Raw genomic sequence first — 20,517 nt, 5'->3', positions numbered from 1 at the left:
CCCGATGTGGGGCCCAAACTCGTGAACATGAGATCATGACCTGAGCCAAAGGCAGGCGCTCAACTTACTGAGCCACCCAGGCGCCCCAATTTGCTACTTCTTTCTAATCAGCTCTGGACTTCAAAACCAGACAACCATAATTTAGAATAAGGGCAACCAAGTTCTGCATGGGGGTTTTAGAGTACTTATGTGAATAAGACACTTTGGTTTTATACTTTGTAACACAGGTCTTGGTTATTCAGAGACCTTTTCAGAAAATAGTGTGGTACAGTGGAAAGAATATGAGTTTGGAAGTTAAACAGACCTAAGCCTGAATCTTAAGTCTTCTACTTGTTAGCTGTGTGACCTCAGGCAAGTTACTTGATCAATCTGAACCTCAGATTTATTGACTTTAAAATACAAAGAATAAAACCTGTATCATAGAATTACAATGATTAAATGAAGGAAATGTATAATGGAGTCCTTCATTCTCTTTCCTTGCCTCGCCCTTCATTTTCCTTTCTTCCTGAATTTTCACTGTGTTTCTGAATAGATTAGGCTGCCAACTGGCTCAGGAGAGGTATGTAGCTCAATGGCATACATTTTGGAATATGTTAGAAAAGGGGTGGTGGTGAGACTGTAGAAGACTGAGACCACGAGAAGCTGAGACATGGAGTATGGCTATAATTTCCCACCCATAAAAGAAAAAAGGAAGAAAAATGCCAAGATGATAAGGCAATTTTGTGAAGGTCGTAGCATACAAAATCAATAAAGCAAGCATTAGCACAATACACGCAGTTACAAGTGTAGTCCATCCTTATTCAGGCACTAGTCTGAGCTGTCAATCTTGCCCGCTAATTTTTCACATAAAATCTGGACTATAGTCGTGAGCTGGAACCCAGTTCGTTCGAGCGTCATCAATAGTTAAAGGGTTTTGTCTGTTTGAACTCAAGACTTCATAAAGACTTTTCAGAGTTTCTTCAGAGAATGACTAAAAACATATCGTAGAATGAACCATATTTTGTGAAATAGTTAATTTGAACATAAATCTATAAATACAACTATAGTAATAAATAACTCAGTTCTGATGTTAAGCACTGGGGGGACAGCTCTCTCCTGGGCCTGGGAAGTTCCTCTTCTTTCTTTGTCTGCCCTCGCTACAGTGCACTGCTTGCCCATCTACTGTGTCCCACTGTCTTACAGTCACCACTGTTTTACCTTCTCCAAATGCTTTTCAATAATCACACAGAATTTTCAGCTTTTCTGTCTGCAATTGCTCAAAGTTTACTCTTTAATTACAGTCCTTTTGAACTGCATTTCCACAGCACTAGCAAAACTGTTCCACATCTGCTCGTGAACAGAACCATTTAAAGCTATAACATATGAAGGTTCATTTTCTTTTACTGTGCACCCTGCAAAATGCCTGCCACAGCCATCCACTCTCTGTCTTCTACAGCTTTTGACTTCTCTTGTTCTCACTTGCTTGTGTTCTCTCCCTTTCTCTTTCTCTAGTTCTTTTTTTTTTAATGTTTATTTATTTTTGAGAGACAGAGAGAGATAGAGTGTGAGCAGGGGAGGGGCTGAGAGAGAGGGAGACACAGAATCCGAAGCAGGCTCCAGGCTCTGAGCTGTCAGCACAGAGCCTGACGCGGGACTCGAACTCAGGAGCCGTGAGATCATGACCTGAGCTGAAGTTGGACACTTAACCGACTGAGCCACCCAGGCTCCCCTCTCTGTTTCTTTTTTAAAGAAAGAGAATGGTTTCCAGGTTGGTGCAATCTGAAAAGTCTTCTCCACTCTGCAGAAGAAATGATAGTTCTTCTTATATCATACCATACTTTCCTTTCTTGTTGTAGCAAACTAGGGTTTTGTTGTTTAATTATTTGTGTATATATACACAAATATATATACAAATGTATATAGGCATATATTTATAGGCATTAAAATTCTAAGCACATTTTACTAAATTATGAAAAATTTCCCAGCAGTGTCCTTTGATTTTATGTTGTTTTACTCTATTGTTTTCTAATTAAATTCTGATCATGGAGTGGAAGATTTTATAAGACAGTTTCTGAGAGAAAGAAAATTACTAAAACCAAAATTGGAGAAAGTATGAAAGAAAGAAGAATTAAGTTAGTTCAATATCGTCCATTTAAAAACATGCTCATTTGATCCTTGATTGTACCAATTCCAAGGTACTTTCTGGGGTTCTCAGTGATAAAGAAATGAGATATGCTTTCTTTAGATAGTGAGTGTTTTAAAGGTATAATGTCCACCTTTTAGATTAAGAACCCATAAGGTGATGAGGACTCCACCATCACCATCAGCCAGTCCTTCTAAGTCCATGAAACCCATGGAATAGTGAAAAAAGCACCAAACTTAGTATCAGGATATGGTTCAAGCCGCCGCCCCCCCCCTTTTTTTTGAGAGAGAGAGAGAGAAAGAGAAAGAAAGAGAGGATGCAAGTGAGTGAGGGGCATAGAGTGGGGAGGGAGAGAGAGAAGAGGGGCCCACCCTTTGCGGGGCTCAAACTCACAAACCGTGAGATCATGACCTGAGCCAGAGTCAGATGCTTAACTGACTGAGCCCCCCAGGCTCCCAGGCGCCCAGGCCGTGGCTTTTCACTTGCTAGCTATATGGGCTTGGCCATGTCACTTAAGCTCTCTGAGCCTTAGTCTGTACAATGGAGACAACCTCCCTAAGGATGCTCTGATTAAATTATGAGACCATACACTGTAACACATCAGGCAAATAAAATTTTATTTTGAAGTCATCAATTCCATCTTATCTCCCTTGGGTTCACTCATGTGCAGTGTTCCCAGAGCCAGTCCTCTTAGTTCCTGACCCTGCCTCTTGATTCAGGGTAAAAGAGCACACCGCTCTCACCCAGGCCTTCCCGAGTGAGTGTCAAGCACTCCGAGTATATGACCTCACTGAATCTTCAGAACAATCCTGTGAGATAGGTACTGTGTGGATTCGAATCCAGGCAGTCTGACAAAGTCTGCATACTTGCATCATACTGATTTGAGGTAGCTTTCGGGCAGCCATCAATACATGTCATTCTTGCTGCCATGAAGGAAAGCATTTCTGACAGAGGTTTTCTTTCAGGATGATGGGAACTCAGCCAAAAGGCCCTGGCAAATCCAGGGGGAGTCCTGTAAACCTCAGGAATGGTGGCCTTCTGCATCATGGGAAGTATTCCCAGGAAGGTGTTGGCTTGCCACAGCCTGATAGCTAGTGTAGTACCTCTCAGGGCCACTTGGGAGATTTTAGGCTAGGAGGGCTCACAGACAGCGCCATCGCAACACCACAAAGCTCTGAAACCAGTAAGGGCTCCACAGGCTGCACTCTATGGTCTGTCCAGGCATCACACTGAGTATCTCCAGATGGGCCTGTATCTAAGCTTCCTTTCCTAGCTGGGCAAGAGGAAGGCTTGGGGAGATCTAAGAGAACAAGAGGCCCCACAGTAAAGAAAGCTGGACAGGAAGTCTCCTAGCACAGAGGAGGCCAGCAGCAGCAAGAGGATAGCACCACCCCCACTAGCACTCAACGTTCTACGAAGTGCAAAGATTATGTCAGCATTTCCATTTTAAACCCTTAATTTCATAGGCTTACAGCTCAAGTCATAAAAATTCACTCTGGGTTGAAGTTTGGCATCTACTCTCTTAGCTGTTCTTAAGCTGTGTGCCCAAAAATAGAGACGTTTCTAGTTTTAGACATTTGGGGGATGTCTATAAACACCCCCCCAAAACTTCATTAGGTAAAAAATAGGCTTCTAAGCTGTTGGTCCACAATGCCTCAAAAGCTTGCCTCTGTAAATATGCAGGAAAACATGTTTTGAAAAAGCAGTGTTTTTCCACCAGAAATATGGATTCTCTATACACTGAACTAGGGCAGTGGAGTGATGCAATCTAATGTTATTGCATATTCAGAGTAACAGGCCATGTGACCTTCACTGTCCCTCACCACACTGGCTGGAGCTGTCCTTGCCTTAAGAGGTTTGGAGTCAGTGACTGATTCAGATTTTTACAGGTTATTGGATTTTGACCAATATGTATTTAAATCTCGGTTATACTTTCCTTATAAGTTTGGTACCAACAGAAAAGATAATACATGCCAATACGGCCTGACATATAATAGACTGACCTTTATTGGTAGCAAATAATTGGTCTTTTAGATCTGGGAAGTTTATCTATAGTAGTCATCAGTGAAAAGTCCTTTAACTTCTTCATTTTGTTTTTTTATTTTTTATTTTGAGAGAGAGATAGAGAGCAAGTGAGAGAGGGGCAGAGAGAGAGGGAGACAGAAACCCAAGCAGGCTCTGCACCATCAGCGCAGAGTGGGATGTGGGGCTCAAATTCACGAACCATGAAATAATGACCTGAGCAAAAATCAAGAGTCTGATGCTTAACTGCCTAAGCTGCACAGGTGCACCTAACCTCTTCATTGAAAAAAATTTCACCCATTCTGTTCTTCTTCTAATACCTTTCACTGGCCACTGAAGCTATATAGACACTCAAAGTATCAGACAAAGTGAAAAATAGATTCCCAAAAGAAACTCCCAAAGTTTTAGGAGTCAGACAAGTGACAAGGAGCTAATAATGCTACCTGTATGGCAGGGGTGCCTAAGAGCTGTGAGAAATCAGTCAGATGATTTAGCTCTGGTAAGTAATACTCTGACAACTCAGCTCATTAGAACAGCCCGATGTGAGGGAAGTTTGAAGAGTCTGGTCTCCTGAAGTGTTAGAACTTTGGCAGCTAACAAAGAGGAGCTGAAGGAAAAGCAGAGCGGGAGCAGGGAAGCCACCATATGGGACCTCCCATCCCTGAGCAGGAGGTTGCCCTCTGGTCCCCAGTCTGAGAGACTTGGAGAGTCAAGGCTTATCTCAGGGGAGAAAGGGAATGTCTGGCTGTGGTGCCTGGTTTGGGAGCCAGGAGGGGAATCCGTGGCTCTGAGCCCTAATCCCAAACTACCCATATGATATCTATCTCTTGAAACAAAGTGTCTATCAACAGAGGGATTTTCAAAAACATCTTCTTCATTAATGGAGGAACTACTGAAATGTCCATGGAGCATTTAGGGGTCATTCACACCTGAAGTTTACCTTGTACTTTTTAAATGTCAAAAGCAAACTGCACATCTACCAACAGTTAGCAATTTTACCTACTGCTGTCTAATCCTTTTATCCACTGCAAATTCCATTCCAAAGAGAATCATTAAGGCAAAGTAAAAGTGATGAATACTAACTGATTAGGGAGGGGAAATTAGTGAGGTCCTATTAAAACTAATGCATTTCTAAGCCCTTAATGCTATTTCTTTCTTCATTTTTTTAAGTTATGCATACAAAGGAATGCATATAAAATATATATCAGGCAGAAGAATAATAAGATAAGCACTCTCGTACCCAAAACACAGGCTAAGAAAAAGGACACCATTCATACCACTGAAGACATCTGTGTGCTTCTGCCCCATCTCAAATCCTACTCCCTCTTCCCTGGAGGTTACCCTATCCTGAATGTCATGTTTATGACTCCTTGACTTTTCTTTATTATGTAGCTCACCTATGGAAGTAAATATTCCTAAACTGTGATGCTCAGTTTTTTTTTGTTTTGAGCTTCATAAAAATGTTGTCATACCATGTGTATTCTTCTGCAACTTACTTCTTTCATTCAACATGCTTGCAATATTCACTCATGTTGATATACATGGCAAAGCTTTGTGTTCACTGCAGTATAATACTCCACTGTTTGACTATACTGAAATTGATTTAACCATTGTCCTCTTGAGAGATATTTGGGCTGATTACAATGTTTAGCTATTGCAAACAATTCTGCTTTGAACATTACTGTACCTGCCCTCTGGGGAACATGGCAAAAATTTCTCTAGGGATTTATTTCTGCTGAGCCATAGAGTTTACACATCTTTAACATCCCAAATAATGCCAAACTGTTTTCCAAATTGTTGTACACAACCACCAGCAGTGTATATTTGCTCCAGTTGCTTTATATCCTTTCTATTTCTTGGTTTTATTTGACATTTCAAGTTTTGGCTGTCTAATGAATGTGAAATGTTTTCCCTTTCTGGTGTTACTTTGTATTTTCTTGATTTCCAGTGAGGCTAAGCATCTGTTCATATGTTTATCAGTCGATCATATTTATTCTTTTATGAAGTGTGTGTTCAAGTCTTTCTGTCAGTTTTCTATGGAATTGTTTGTCTTTTTCTTATTAATTTGTAGAAATTCTTTATATACACTAAATCTTTGTCACTTGATATGTTAAAAATATATTTCTGACTTGTTCTTTTCACTTATTTATGCTGACCTTTGATAAGCAGAATTTTAAATATAGTTTGTTATTGCTATCTTTGTTCTTCTTTTTACCTAATTGTTTCTCACAAGAGGAAAAATAAGCTGGAATTTGGTTCATCCTTAGTGAATGGCTTCCCTAGTCCCACTTGGATAGTATTGGTTGGGATGAATCTGGAGTTGATTCAGTTTATTTTACACATATTTTTTTCCCCAAAAGCAGGAGTCTGTCCCAAGAGGCCCTCAAAAAGTATGGGCTTTTGTTGATAACTTTCACCTGTTTCTGGGGGATTTCTGCTTAGTGTCAAACAGCCATCAGAGTCTCACAGAGATTTTTTGTTCCTGAGAGTCAGTAAGAAGTTGTAAAAAAGAATCTTCATCCTTACTTAGGGTTCATGGTGGTGTGGTAATATGGAGCTAACAAACCTGGTATCTAAACCAAGTTCCAATCTTTACCCACTGTGTAAGCTCTCAGACCCTTCTTGTTTGTTAAAGGAAGATAATTGCACTTGCTTTATTCCCTTGTGAGAATCAATAAGATGATACGTCCACGTGCCCACATGACACATAGCTGTCAACAAATGTCTGTCCCCTTCACCTTAGGAAGGGGGACCCCTTAGCAGTTAGTCTGTTCAGTCCATCTCTAATCTTTGGTCAAAAACCTTTCTTCCACCACTCTCCCCAAATTTGCGTCTGCACCTTTGGCATGTATGGAGACTACAGTGGACAAATAATTGTTGGCCAGGGCTTCTGATTGTTTCTTTTTTTCAAATACTCAGAAATTTCAGAACCATGTGCTTAACCATTCCAAGCAACTCAGTTACCATGTTCCTTGTATTTGTCAAATGAAAATCCAGTATTATTTTTACAATCACAAAATCTAGGGAGGAATACTTACGGCAAATACAATTGGACAATCTGATTTTCATTTTGTCAATCACAATGTTTCACTCACAAATTACACATAGACTTTCATTCATATTCTCTCTCTCTCTCTCTCTCTCTCTCACACACACACACACACACACGCACACACGCATGCACGTGCACATGCATGCACACACAAACATGCTCTTTCCTGCTTCTTATACTAGTATTTCTTAGTTGCCATAAGGTACTCAGAGTAGCCAGTTATGATCAGAATGAATTAGGAGCAGTTGCAGCGAGGTTTTGCCTCCAATTCCATCTTTACTGCGCCTTATAACAGAATTTAAGAAGCTTTCTAAACCCTTTGTCCTTGATCAGTCTTCATCAATTGACCTCACCCTGGCTAGCACCAGGGTTTGTGATCTTGGTAAAGTAAGGAGATATCCTAGCATCTATGCTGTTCATTCTCAAATTTATTTTTTAGCCAATGTATCAACTCAAGATCTCAGACACTCTTTGTAAGCCATCCATTCCTTTATTTTACATTTTTTCCTGCTTGATTAGTTGCACTGATTCATTTATCACTCTCCCATTCTGAATTACTTTAACAAATTCTTCATTCATCATTTATTTAATCAACAAATATATTGTTTCACTTTTAAAAATGTGCTCTTAAATTTACTATTGCAGAAATCACTGTTAGAGTTTTTAGTGACTCATAGCACATTTATCTGTGTGTTGTTGGTAGGCACATTGCTTTTATTATATATGCATTCAGATACTTTTATCTCATTCTACTTTCATTAATATCAAAGCCTCCCCTTGATGTGGTGATTTTCAATGTTTCTGTTTTCCTATTCTGTACTCCAATAGTTTTTTGTATATACCACTCTATGGCATGTATTTTACAGTGCTTTGTATTATGATTTTACTTGTGTTAATCTCCTTTCTAGATTGTAGGTGTCACATAAGTGCCTACCTGCCCCCTTTCTTTTTTTTTTTTTTTTTTTTTTAAATTTTTTTTTTTTCAACGTTTATTTATTTTTGGGACAGAGAGAGAGACAGAGCATGAACGGGGGAGGGGCAGAGAGAGAGGGAGACACAGAATCGGAAATAGGCTCCAGGCTCTGAGCCATCAGCCCAGAGCCCGACGCGGGGCTCGAACTCCCGGACCGCGAGATCGTGACCTGGCTGAAGTCGGACGCTTAACCGACTGCGCCACCCAGGCGCCCCAATACCTGCCCCCTTTCAAAGATAACTTTCTCCTGGGACACCTGGTTGGCTCAGTTGGTTAAGCATCCAACTCTTGATTTTGGCTCAGGTTACGATCTCACAGTTTGTGAGTTCAAGCCCCACATCAGGCTCTCTGCTGTCAGTGCAGAGCCGGCTTGGGAATCTCTGCCCCCCCCCACCCCCACTCTCTATCCACCCCCATCCTCTCTCTTTCTGTCTCTGTCTCTCTCAAAAATAACTAAACATTTTTAAAAAATCAATAAAAAAGATCACTTTCTTCTAATATCCTTGATGAAAGGGGTTTTGTTTCAAGGGAATAGCCTTGAACCATCCTTCTGCCACACACTGCTGCTACCAGCCACATTAGCCTCGAGGAGAGGTGATATAGTGAAAGCTTCACTTCTTTTTACTGCACCTCATTCTAGTTTCCTTCAGCACCATTTATGCAAGGCTGTTATGGATAGTATCTTTTTATGGGAGTCATAGAAGGGCTAACAACATAGCACAGCAAACAACTCGGAAGTGAACATCACGGTCCTATAGTCCCCAGGCCACCCTCATTACAGAGAATCTCTCAGAAAGAAAGGAACTTTCCTTTGGTTCTAGCTTACTGGCCCTCTTGTCTCCTAGTCCCTCTTCACATCTCTGGACATCTCCATCTGGTGGTCCCACCCACTCTCTTTCACAATGATTCTCTGTAGAAACTCAAGTCTTCTCCCTTTTTTCCACATAAACGTTCAGCTCTTTGTCTAGTACATCTAAGCTGTGCCCTTCTCAGCTAAAAAGTTCCATCAAAGTGTCTTCTCAAACAATCGTGTTATGTACCCTGAAAATCAATGTTGCAACTTCCCTATTAGTTGGGGCTGTGACGTGTGTGTGTTTTTTTTAATAGAATTTTTTCCTACCACCACAAATGTGAGGATCTTATTTCACACCATTCATAATACCTTACACATGAGATTGTTTCATTTTGCCGTCCCCATTCTTTTTTTTTTTTAAGCTTATTTATTTATTTTGAGAGAGAGAAAGCAAGAGCAGGGGAGGGGCAGAAAGAGTGAGAATCCCAAGCAGGCTCAGCACTGTCAGCGTGGAGTCCAACACGGGGCTGGATGCCATGAACCATGAGGTCATGACCTGAGCTGAAGTCAGATGCTTAACTGACTGAGCCACCCAGGTGCCCCTAATCCAACTCTTTTGGCCTTATTTAATAAAAACATTTGTGTTTCAATTGTATGTGAGAAGGAGAGAGCAGGAAGAGGAAGGGGACAAAACTAAGTTTTCTTCCTTAGATGAATGACCAGGTGATTGGTAAATCATCAGCTTCTGCTTAGGACACATGGGAGAAGGAACTTTTTTTTATGGGGAAAGGATTTCAATTTTGAGTATGTCAAGCTTGCAGTATCCATAGGACATTGGATAACAATACCCAAAACTAGGAATACAGATGTTGGTATTCAAGACAGAAGTGATTTGTTTCTTGATTTGGAAATCATTAGCATATAAGGTACTGGTTAAGCTATAAAAGAAATCACTCAGAATACCAGGGAAAAGAGAAAAAGAACAATGAGACAGCATGATAGATACAGAAGTCAGTGGATAAATGGTGCTCTTAGAAAGAATAGAACAAATAGAACAAATGCAATAATCAAATATACAATATAAGAAAACATAAGGATAAAGTACTAGAAGGATTTCAAGAGAAATCAGAGTCAAGACAAGAAGGTCCATTGTGGTTTTTTTAATTTTTTAAAAATTTTTAACATTTATTCATTTTTGAGAGTGAGAGAGACAAAACGTGAGCAGGGTAGGGGTAGACAGAGAGGGAGACACAGAATCCCAAGCAGGCTCCAGACTCTGAGCTGTCAGCACAGAGCCCAACACAGGGCTCGAACTCACAAACTGTGAGATATGACCTGAGCTGAAGTCAGACGCTCAACTAACTGAGACACCCAGGCACCCCCAAGAAGATCCATTATCGCTATACTTATTTTACATTGTTGTTAAAGTAAATTCTGCCCAATAAAAAGATAGAAGGGAAGAGAGGGAGGGAGGGGTTTTATTATTTGCAATATTATCAATGTTTGCAAAAGATAAGATTGTGTAACTAACTAGAAAATCCAAGAGAATCAAAGCTACTGGAACCAAGAGAGAGTAATAGTACCCATTTACAAAATAAAAACTGTTTTCCCACCATATCTCAGAAACCTCCATTTAGAAAATATAATGGAGGGGCGCCTGGGTGGCGCAGTCGGTTAAGCGTCCGACTTCAGCCAGATCACGATCTCGCGGTCCGTGAGTTCGAGCCCCCGTCGGGCTCTGGGCTGATGGCTCAGAGCCTGGAGCCTGCTGCCGATTCTATGTCTCCCTCTCTCTCTGCCCCTCCCCCGTTCATGCTCTGTCTCTCTCTGTCCCAAAAATAAGTAAACGTTGAAAAAAAAAAAAAAAAGAAAATATAATGGAAAGATATTGAAATAAATACCATGCACCACAAAAACAAAATAAGGGGGTCACCTGGGTGGCTCAGTCAGTTGAGTGTCCGACTGGGCTCAGGTCATGCGATCTTGCGGTTCGTGAGTTGGCGCCCCACATTGGGGTCTCTGCTATCAGCACAGAGCTTGCTTCAGATCCTCTGTTCCCCTCTCTCTCTGCTCCTGCCCTGCGTGTACTCTCTCAAAAATAAATTAAGCATTATAATAAAAATGTAAAAAACAAAAACAAAATGAGGAAACAGCTATGTTTGGAAATGCAGAGGAAAGAAATTAAAGGTACTTCTTTCTTATGTCCCACGTTATAGGTGGTAATTATACTCCACATTTTTGCTGTTGCTGCACGTGTGCTAGTTCTGAGTCTCCAGTCAAATAACAAGCTCCTAGACTGTAGGACCATGTCTTCCCTTCTGTTTCTTCCCTGAAACCGACTGGAAAGCTAAGCACAGAAGAAGAGGGCTACAACCATCTGATTCATCTTGTTTTTGTGCATTTTTTTCCCAATTTAAATTAAACTTTAAGTAGAGACTTAACAGGAGAAAATAACCAGTTTGTGAACTAACGAAAACATATCACTATATCAAAATTATTCTTCTAACTACCTCCCCTGACTCTGAGAACTAATGGTTCCACAACACAAGATTTAGTGTGCACATTCCTGTTAAGTTTTTCTCGCTTCAACTAAGCACATTTTATAAAAAGGCCTTTTAAAAATGAATCTGCTGGAATACCCATAAGAACCAGCATTCTCAAACAGACTAGGGTCAAGGGAAAGAGAAAGCACACTCTTTCAAACCAGAGTTTCCGCTCTCCTGTCACTTCTGTCTCCTCACCTTCTTGCTGGCTGGGGGATTACTTGGTGCAACAAGGAAAGTAATTAGTACATCTAACGCCTAAGAATGTAAGGCACAACAGGGAAGATAATTAGTATGTCTAAGTCAGGCAGAGAAAGACAAATATTGTATGATCACGCTTACATGTGGAATCTAAAACAAACAAACAAGCAAACAAAATTTACAGAAAAAGGGACTTGTAACAAGAGACTTGTTACCAGAGGTGGAGGGTAGGGGGAAAAAGGAATTAGAGGAAAGTGGTCAAAAGGTACAAATTTCCAGTCATGATGTACAACATGATGAATGGCTAGTACTATTGTGGAAAGTTAAGAGAGTAAATAAATCCTAAGAATTCTCATCACAAGGAGAACTTTTTTCCTTTTTTCTTTTTTTTTTTTTATTGTATCGTTTTGAGAAGTTGGATGTTAGCTAAACCTATTGTGGCAAGGTAATCATTTCACAATATATATATATATGTAAATCAAGTCATCATGTTGTATGCCTTACACTTATACAGGATGTCAATTATTTCTCAATAAATCTGGAAAAACAATCCAGGTGAGTCCAGAGTGATACATGAAGAACTGTTTGTTAAGACTAAATCACTGGTGTCTTTTGCCTCATGGTTGACTGAGTTTAGATCCCTGCCATAATTAGAAGAGAGTCACTTGAGAAGTAAAAATGCTTAAGGAAATTTCAAACAAGAGGGGGTGTAATAGTGTTGTATTATGGTTATAATTCGCATTTTCCGGATGACTATCGAAGTCAAGCAACTTTTCATAAAAGACTTCTGGTTTTGGCAATATTATAACCTATAATATTTGGCAATATTATAATCTGAAAAATGCTCCAGCTCAAAAACCTTTTCAAAGATGGATAATATAATATAGTAACTTTCTGCTAACAGAGTAGATCTTAAAAGTTCTTATCACAGGGCACCTGGATGGTTCAGTCGGTTAAGCGGCTGACTTCGGCTTAGGTCGTGATCTCACAGTTTGTGAGTTTGAGCCTCATGTTGGACTCTGTGCTGACAGCTCAGAGCCCAGAGCCTCTTTCAGATTCTGTGTCTCCCTCTCTCTGCCTCTTCCCCTACTCACTCTGTCTGTCTCTCTCTTTCAAAAATAAATAAACTAAAAAAAATTTTTTTTAGACTTCTTAACACAAGGAAAACATTTTAACTATGTGTGGTGATGGATGTTAATTAAACTTATTGTGGAAATCATTTGGCAAGACAGTTGACCCTTGAACAACGTGGGTTTGGACTGTGTGGTCACTTATATGAAGATTTTTTTATAGTACAGTAATGTATTTTCTCTTCCTTATGATTTTCTCAATAACATTTTCTTTTCTCTAGCTTACTTTATTTTTTTTATTTTAAGTTCAGTATAGTTAACATACAGTGTTATATTAGTTTCAGGTATACAATATAGTGATTCAACAATTCTGTACTTTACTCTCATGTACAATGAGAGTACATTGTACTCTCTGTACAATGCTCCTCATTAAGTGTACTCTTAATTCCCTTCACCTATTTCACTCATCCCCCTACCCACCTTTCCTCTGGTAGCCATCCATTTGTTCTTTGTAGTTATAGCTGCTTACTTTAAGAATACGGTATATAATGCATGTAATATACAAAATATGTGTCAATCAACTGTTTATGTTATTGGTAAGGCTTCTGTCAACAGTAGGCTATAAGTAGTTAAGTTTTGGGGGAACCAAAAGTCATACGTGGATTTTCGACTGTGTGGAGGTCAGCATCCTTAACCACCACATTGTTCAAGGGTCAACTGTACATACATATATCAAATCACTATGTTGTACAACTAAAACTAGTATAATGTTTTATGACCTGTATATCTCAATTTAAAAAAAACAGAGAAACTTTCTCTTAAATATATGGCTAAATTTTAAGAAAGTAAGAAAAATCCTCAAAGATGAAAAATGTAGGAAGAACTAAAGACAAAGTTGTAAATTTAAGTTGATGCTAGGACTACCTGGGTGTAAAGAATCTATCTTATTAAGCCAGGGGCTTGAATTTTGTTTTTCTCTTTTTGATTGGTTATGGAGTGTCTTTTTTAAATAACCTTTTTTTTTAAGTAGACTTTTTCGAAGTATGACATGCAGAAATTATAATTGTATGCTTTAATTAATTTTAACAGCGTGAACACATTCAAGCAGTACTCACACCAAGAAACAGACTTTTTTTGCCAGCAGTCCAGTAGCCTCAGTTGAGTCCCATTTAGTCACTACTCACCTCTCCAAGGGAAATCCTAACTTCTAACAGCGTCAAATTAGTTTTGCCTGGTTGGTCTTTGTATAATGAAAACACACAGTAGGTACTCATCTAAGTCTGGCTTTTTTCCCTTAATATTATGTTCGTAAGGTTTATTTATGCTTTTGCATTAAGTTGTAGTTCACTCATTCTCATTGGTGTGTAATAGTCCAGTGTATGAATATACTCTAATTTGTTATCCTTTCTACTGCAGATGGACATTTGGGTTGTTTTCACTTTTGAGTTATAATGAATAGTGCTACTGTTAACATACCATACCTGCCTTTTTGTTAGCATATGCACATATTTTTCTGTATATACCTAAGAGGGGAATTGTTTGTCCATACAGTACATTCCTTGTAAACATAATTGTAGGATGCTGACAGTTCAGTAGATACTGCCAAATCATTTCCCAAAGTGGATGTACCAATCTATATTTCAACCAGCTGTGTATGAAAGTTCCACCAACGCTCAGTATTGTTTGTCTTTTTCATTTTGGCCATTCTGATCGGAGTACAGTAGTATTGCATTATGGTCATAATTTGCATTTTCCTGATCACTATTGAAATTGAATGCTTTTTCATGTTTCTTGGAAATTCGGATATCCTCTTTTGCAAAGAGCCTGTACAAGTTCTTTGCCCATTTATCTTTTGAGTTATTGTCTTTTTCTTGTTGATTCATAGGAGTTCTTAAAATGTTCTGAACTTAAGTCCACATATATACAAAAAATGTCTTTTTTTTTTTCTATTCTGTACTTGGCTTTTCATTGTCTTAGCGATGTCTTTTGATAAACATAAGTTTTTAATTCAATACAGACCAGTCTATCAGTTTCTTTCATTATGGTTAGTGTTTTTTGTGTCTTTAAGAAATCTTTGCTTAGCCCAAGGTCATAGAGACATTCTTCTATGTTTTCTTTTAAATATTTTATTGTATTTCACATTTAGATCACAATACATCTGGAATTTATTGTTTCTGTATGGTGAGTCAGGGGTCAAACTTCATTTGTTTCAAATTGGTATCCAATTGACACAGAACCATCCTTTTCTAACTATAGTATAATGTTTTTCATAATTCAGGTACCATATATGTGTGGGTGTGTTTCTGGACTCTATGTGCTGTTCCACTGGTCTGTTGTCTATCTTTGCACCAGGACCATGCTGGTACAACTGGTAAGATAAAGACTGGTGTAGAATGAATTCTTACAAAATTACAAAACGATAGAAAAAAATCCTGTTGTGAAACATCAGTAGACCCAGTAAATGGCATATCAGATGCTTCCTTCCAAGAACCTCAGAGAACAGAATTACCATCTAGAGATTATTTTAAAACATGGTTAAGATAGATAAAAAAAAAACAGATCCCACAGAGTAAAAAGCAATATTTTTTTAAAAGACTAAATTGACTGAAAAAGGAATCAAATAGAATTTCAAGGAATGTAACGTACTCCTTAAAATTGAGAGTATTCATTGATTCCATGCAAGTGTGTCAAACCTTGACAAATAAGTGATAGGTTTTAACTGTAGTAGCATAAACATGACTCCTGACTGGGGTCCCTGGGTGGCTCAGTTGGTTGAGCATCCAACTTTGGCTCAGGTCATAATCTCACGGTTCATGGATTCAAGCCCTGCGTCAGGCTCTGTGCTAACAGCTTGGAACCTGGAGCCTGCCTTGGGTTCTGTGACTCTCTCCCTCTCTCTCTCTCTCCCCCCTCCCCACTCACTCTCTCTCTTTCTCTCAAAAATAAACATTAAAAAAAATTTTTTTTAAAGCCATGACCCCCTGATTATTGTCCTTTCCAACTGCAGACATCAAGCAACCTTCTATCTTAAAAAAAAAAAAAAAAAAAAAAGTTTATTTTTGAGAAAGCACAAGCAGGGGAAGAGCAGAAAGAGGGGGACAGAGGATCTGAAGCTGCCTCTCCACCAACAGCAGTGAGCCCAACGTGGGGCTCGAACTCACGAACTTCGAGATCATGATTGGAGCCAAAGTCGCACGTTCAACTGGCTGAGCCACCCAGATACCTTCCATTTTTTTGTTGTGACATGCTTAATGCAACAGCAGACATGAAATAAGTGGGAAATATTCTGAATGGACTGGGCATCCCTACCGATTCATCTCCAGGGTATTTGTCTGTCTTAAACGTTAAATGTCTTAAATGTTAGTGAAACACCACCAAGAAGGTAATGCTAAAAAAAAAAAAAAAAAAAAAAAAAAAAAACCCAGCAAAATAGAAATTCAAAGGGAGTTTTCCAGGTGGTTAAGCAGTGAGCATTGGAGGGGTTTTTAGTGCCACCTAAGCAAAATAAGCCTTATCTGGCTGATTCAGCCTTAGGTTGTGCTACAGGAGAATTATGGAGATATAATTCTCCATATTTACTTTACCTAACCTGGACAGTGGAACCAGCTTTTGGAGTCAGATCTGGATTTAAATTCAGGTTACACCAGTTATTGCTATATCTGGCTCAGAGTGGACATTCAGTCCCTGAGGCCTCCCTTCTCCCACTCCAGAAGGCTTAACAAAGCCAGAGTACACACAATGATTGTGCTTTTGCCCATCTGAGTCCTAAGGATCCTCATGAAATAGTAATGGTAGCTATTTACAATCACCGGGTCGGTCACTGCACTAGATGTTTTACATACATTACTTCTTTCCAAGCCTCCTAATAACCCTGAGATACATACAGATACAGATAAAGATAATTTTTCCCATTTTATTTGCCCCAGATCACATGCTAAATTGCACCAGAAATGAGATTTGAACCTATGTCTGTTCTAGGTTCTTTCCATAACACTACGTTGCCTGACTTGTGGCTTATTTCGATGTTTTTTACATTCAGCTTCCTTCTGAAAAACATTTTCATAAAAATTTACACACTGACAAGTAAAGGACTCTGCTGATTTTCTTCTAGGCGACTTTGTGGAGCTTCACGACAGTCGTGTTTCTGTTGCAGGCCTGGCTGCTCCCCTCAGCTGTACATGCTGCACACTCTTATGCAAACCCCTCATCCAGGACAGGCTTTATTGATCTTTATTGATGCTGCCTTCAAAGCCAGGGCAGCCATCTGAGAGGATGGAAGAAACCAGTAAGAGATTGGATTCTGGGGAGCCATCCCAGGTAGAGTTGTGCTTTTACGCACCAGCACATTTGTGGAGCAAATTTGGTGTGTACTCAGAACGGCAGCTAATGAGCACAAGTGAAGTTCAGTTCTTTGTGTAAACAAGGGAGAGAGCATGTGTCTGAATGTAATTCCGACTGCATCAAGGTCATTTTAGAGCTGGTGGAGCTCTATTTGTCTTAGGAAATCTCGAAAACTTTTATAGGGAATTCGGAAAATATTTTCAGCCAGCAGGAAAGATAAAATCCCTGCACACAAAGTACAGGCATGGGTCCAGAGACTGAACAGACAGACTGCTGTAAAACCCCCGTTTAATAAGGCATTAAAATGCCATCGACCTGGACACATTAAAAAAAAAAAAAAAAAGAGCAATGAAAACAAATACCATTCAAATAATTAGGATCTTATGCCTGGGGCCAGCCTTGATGCCAAGCAGGGACTCCCCTGTAGGAATCAGCATTGAGCCCGATCCCCGGAAGGAGGGGAAGGAGGGATCGGCTAAGACAAAGGCAGCTCTGGCCCGGAATTTTTGCCAGCACCCCCCGCCCCTCCCGCCGCTACCGCCGGCCCCTTGATGCTGAAGGCAACGCGTTTGAAGTAGTCTTCGTCGCCGACATCTTGGGCGACTTTACAGCCCAGTAGCTCGTGTGGGGCTTCGGTGCTCGGAGGATTACCGAGCTGCCCCAGGGAAGGGTCGAGAGCGCGCTCCCTACCGTGGCGGCGAAGCTAGCGGCGCCGCGCTCTTCAGTTCCATGAAGGACAAGGAGGCATTTGAAGGCCTACTTTATTGGGTAAATATGCTCCAAATTGGGGTGAGGGTTGGAGAGTGAACATTTGTTTACGAACGTAGCTGTGAGGGGAAAAAAGATGTCTTTTCACTAGCTCCTGCAAATACGGAAGCTGCCCCCGAGCTATTTCCTGCCGCCCAAGCTCCTGAATAGCTGAAGGCCAGGTGCACAGCGGCACATTTCATTCCCACCCTCCCCCAAGGTAGTTCCTGAGGGCTCAGCCCCAGAAATTTAAAAAATAAAGGACTTGTCTTCTCCTTATTTCTGGAGTGATCATTTGTTTGCTTGTGGCACCAGTATTTTGCAAAGTTGCTGTTACAAAAGGATGCCTCCCAGGTCTAACTGGAGGAGCTTTGATACAGTTGAATTTTAAATTCCATTATATCTCTGGTACAAATGGAGAGGGTCTGGTATTTTTCTCCTCTTCATTCACTTTTAAAAGTTTCTCATGTGAATCTGTGTCTCTGATCAGGAACTCTTGTTAAAGACTCCTGTAGACAAACTTGTGACTACCTGAATATGTTTCTAAGATTTTCATTTCTTCCTCTTCTTGTACATTTCCTTTTCTTCCAACAGATTGTAATCTCCAGCAAAATTTGTAGATGAGTGACTGGAGAAAGGGAGAGAAGAAGAAAGAGAGAATGGAAAAAGAATGAAAGAAATTATAACTAAAGTCTAAGCATTTTCTGGGGTTAATTTGAATTGGACCAGTTGGTTTTGTTTTGCAATACAAAAGAAAAATTCGGGCCTTGGGGCCTAAAAGTTTCATTAAATTCAGCTTTGGTGAGTTCTAATAATACAGCGGTTTATTACAAGCGTGAAAAATGTCATTGTGGAGGCCTTCCTAAGCAGCAGCCTCACCTCTTGGGTATGACTCATACTTCCTCCATGGCCGCCTGAGCTGTAAAGTTGTGGGCAGGATATTTAAGGCCCAGTGAACCAGCTCCTTGAATCCTTCTTGCCATTTTACTGGGATCATGTCCCAATTAGCAATCTTGCCATCCAGAGCAGTAGCTGGACAGCAAAAGTGAGAGAGGGGCAGGGTGCTTAGGGCTGTTGCAAATGATTAGTCCAAAAGAGTAGCGTAAAACTTAGAACTCAGTCCCCGGCAGGAGTCTGCTGGAGGAAATGAAGGGATCAACAACATGAGAGGAGTACTGTGGCCGATTGTTCCGACCACAGCCACAGGCTTTTCTGTGTGTGCCGGAAATTGACCTCGTCAAAAGCTGAGGATGCAGGCTGGGCAAGGATAATGATAAGGTAGGTGATGATACTAAATCATCCACCTCTCAGAGCTGATGAGATTGTTCAATACCTTGCCAACCGTTCCCCCTCCTTAGTCTATGAAAAGCAGTGATTTTTTTTTTCATGAATAGGCAGAAATTAGTGTGGGCTGGTGCTAATTGGACCAACGGGAAGCTTAATAATTGCAATCCTTTTCATTTCTTACTGAGTATTTTCATGCAGAGCGTCTCATTTGGCCCATGAGCCATGCCAAGCCTAGGCCGTTGGCAGCACAGATAGTGCTCATCCTTCTTTGCAAAGAGGAAATTGAAGCCGAAAAAGACTGAGGGATTGTCTAAGGCCTCCAACAAAATAGTGGCAGAGTTGGGACTTTCTTTTAAGAGTAGATTCATTTCCAGTGTCACTGAATATGGCAATGAGCTTTGAATGAAGGAGCAAAAAACTCAAGCTGTCTCTTCCTAGGTGAAGACGGCTGGCTTCTCCGCTGGAGGGATACCCTTTCCTAAATGTCCTTGAATGGTGTCCTGAATCCTGGATGAGCCCCAAACCCCTAGGAGTGTGAGGTGCTCAGAGCGCTGGAAAGACCAAGCAGGATTCTTCCCAGCATGGCCCTCCGGCTCCCCTTGGCACTCTATACCTAACTGCGCATAGGCTTTGGCGGCTGTTAAAGAAGGCTTAACTGTGAGACAGGAGAAGCAATAAAGTACCGAAAAGCAATAAAAGGAATTTCCCAGAAAAGAAAATGTCTACATTTTTTCAGCATCTAAAGTGAAACCTATGCAGACGGGCATCCCATGGTAGGGAAGGGAGACAACATTAATTGGGCACAGTTTTATCTGTGTTATCTCATTTAATCTGGTATTTAAGCTTGGAAGGTAGGTAGCACTATATTACCCCTAATTAAATGTAGGGAGATATTGAGGCTCACAGAGATGAGGCATACAGCTAATAAGTGGTAGGGCTCCAGGCCCATTCTCTCTTCACTACCTCACTGTGCCTCTCCATCCAAAGCTCTGGTAAACCATCTCTGGGAGGTCGTGCAGAGCGCAGAGCCTCACAGTGACTGCTCTAGCACCCTTTAGTCTCCATCCATCCTTTTTTTTTTTTTTAATGTTCATTTTGGGGGGGGGGGCGTCACATATGCGGGTGTGCACAAGGGGGAGGAAGAAAGAGAGAGGGAGACAGAGGATCTGATCTGGGCTCTGCGCTGACAGCTGAGAGCCCACAAAGCCACAAACCCGAGATCATGGCCGGAGCTGAAGTTGATGTTAAACTGACTGAGCCACCCAGGTGCCCCTCATCCTTTTTTAAAAATCTCACCTTGGGGCGCCTGGGTGGCTCAGTCTGTTGAGCGTCCGACTCCGGTTCAGGTCAAGATCTCTCAGTTCGT

The 20,517-nt window shown here is 40.6% G+C and overlaps 1 long non-coding RNA gene across 1 annotated transcript; it reads left to right on the top strand.

Moving 5' to 3' along the window:
• Nucleotides 1-17,419: 17,419 nt before the first annotated feature.
• Nucleotides 17,420-20,201, top strand: LOC123603371. Its single transcript, XR_006714854.1, has 3 exons — nucleotides 17,420-17,885; nucleotides 18,459-19,142; nucleotides 19,590-20,201. It is a non-coding gene; the product is annotated as an uncharacterized LOC123603371 (long non-coding RNA).
• Nucleotides 20,202-20,517: the final 316 nt, after the last annotated feature.

Source organism: Leopardus geoffroyi, chromosome E1, assembly GCF_018350155.1.
Source record: "Leopardus geoffroyi isolate Oge1 chromosome E1, O.geoffroyi_Oge1_pat1.0, whole genome shotgun sequence".
Classification (NCBI taxonomy): Eukaryota; Metazoa; Chordata; class Mammalia; order Carnivora; family Felidae; genus Leopardus; species Leopardus geoffroyi.
Note: the sequence above shows the minus strand (reverse complement) of the source record. Positions and strands in the feature narration are given on the sequence as shown.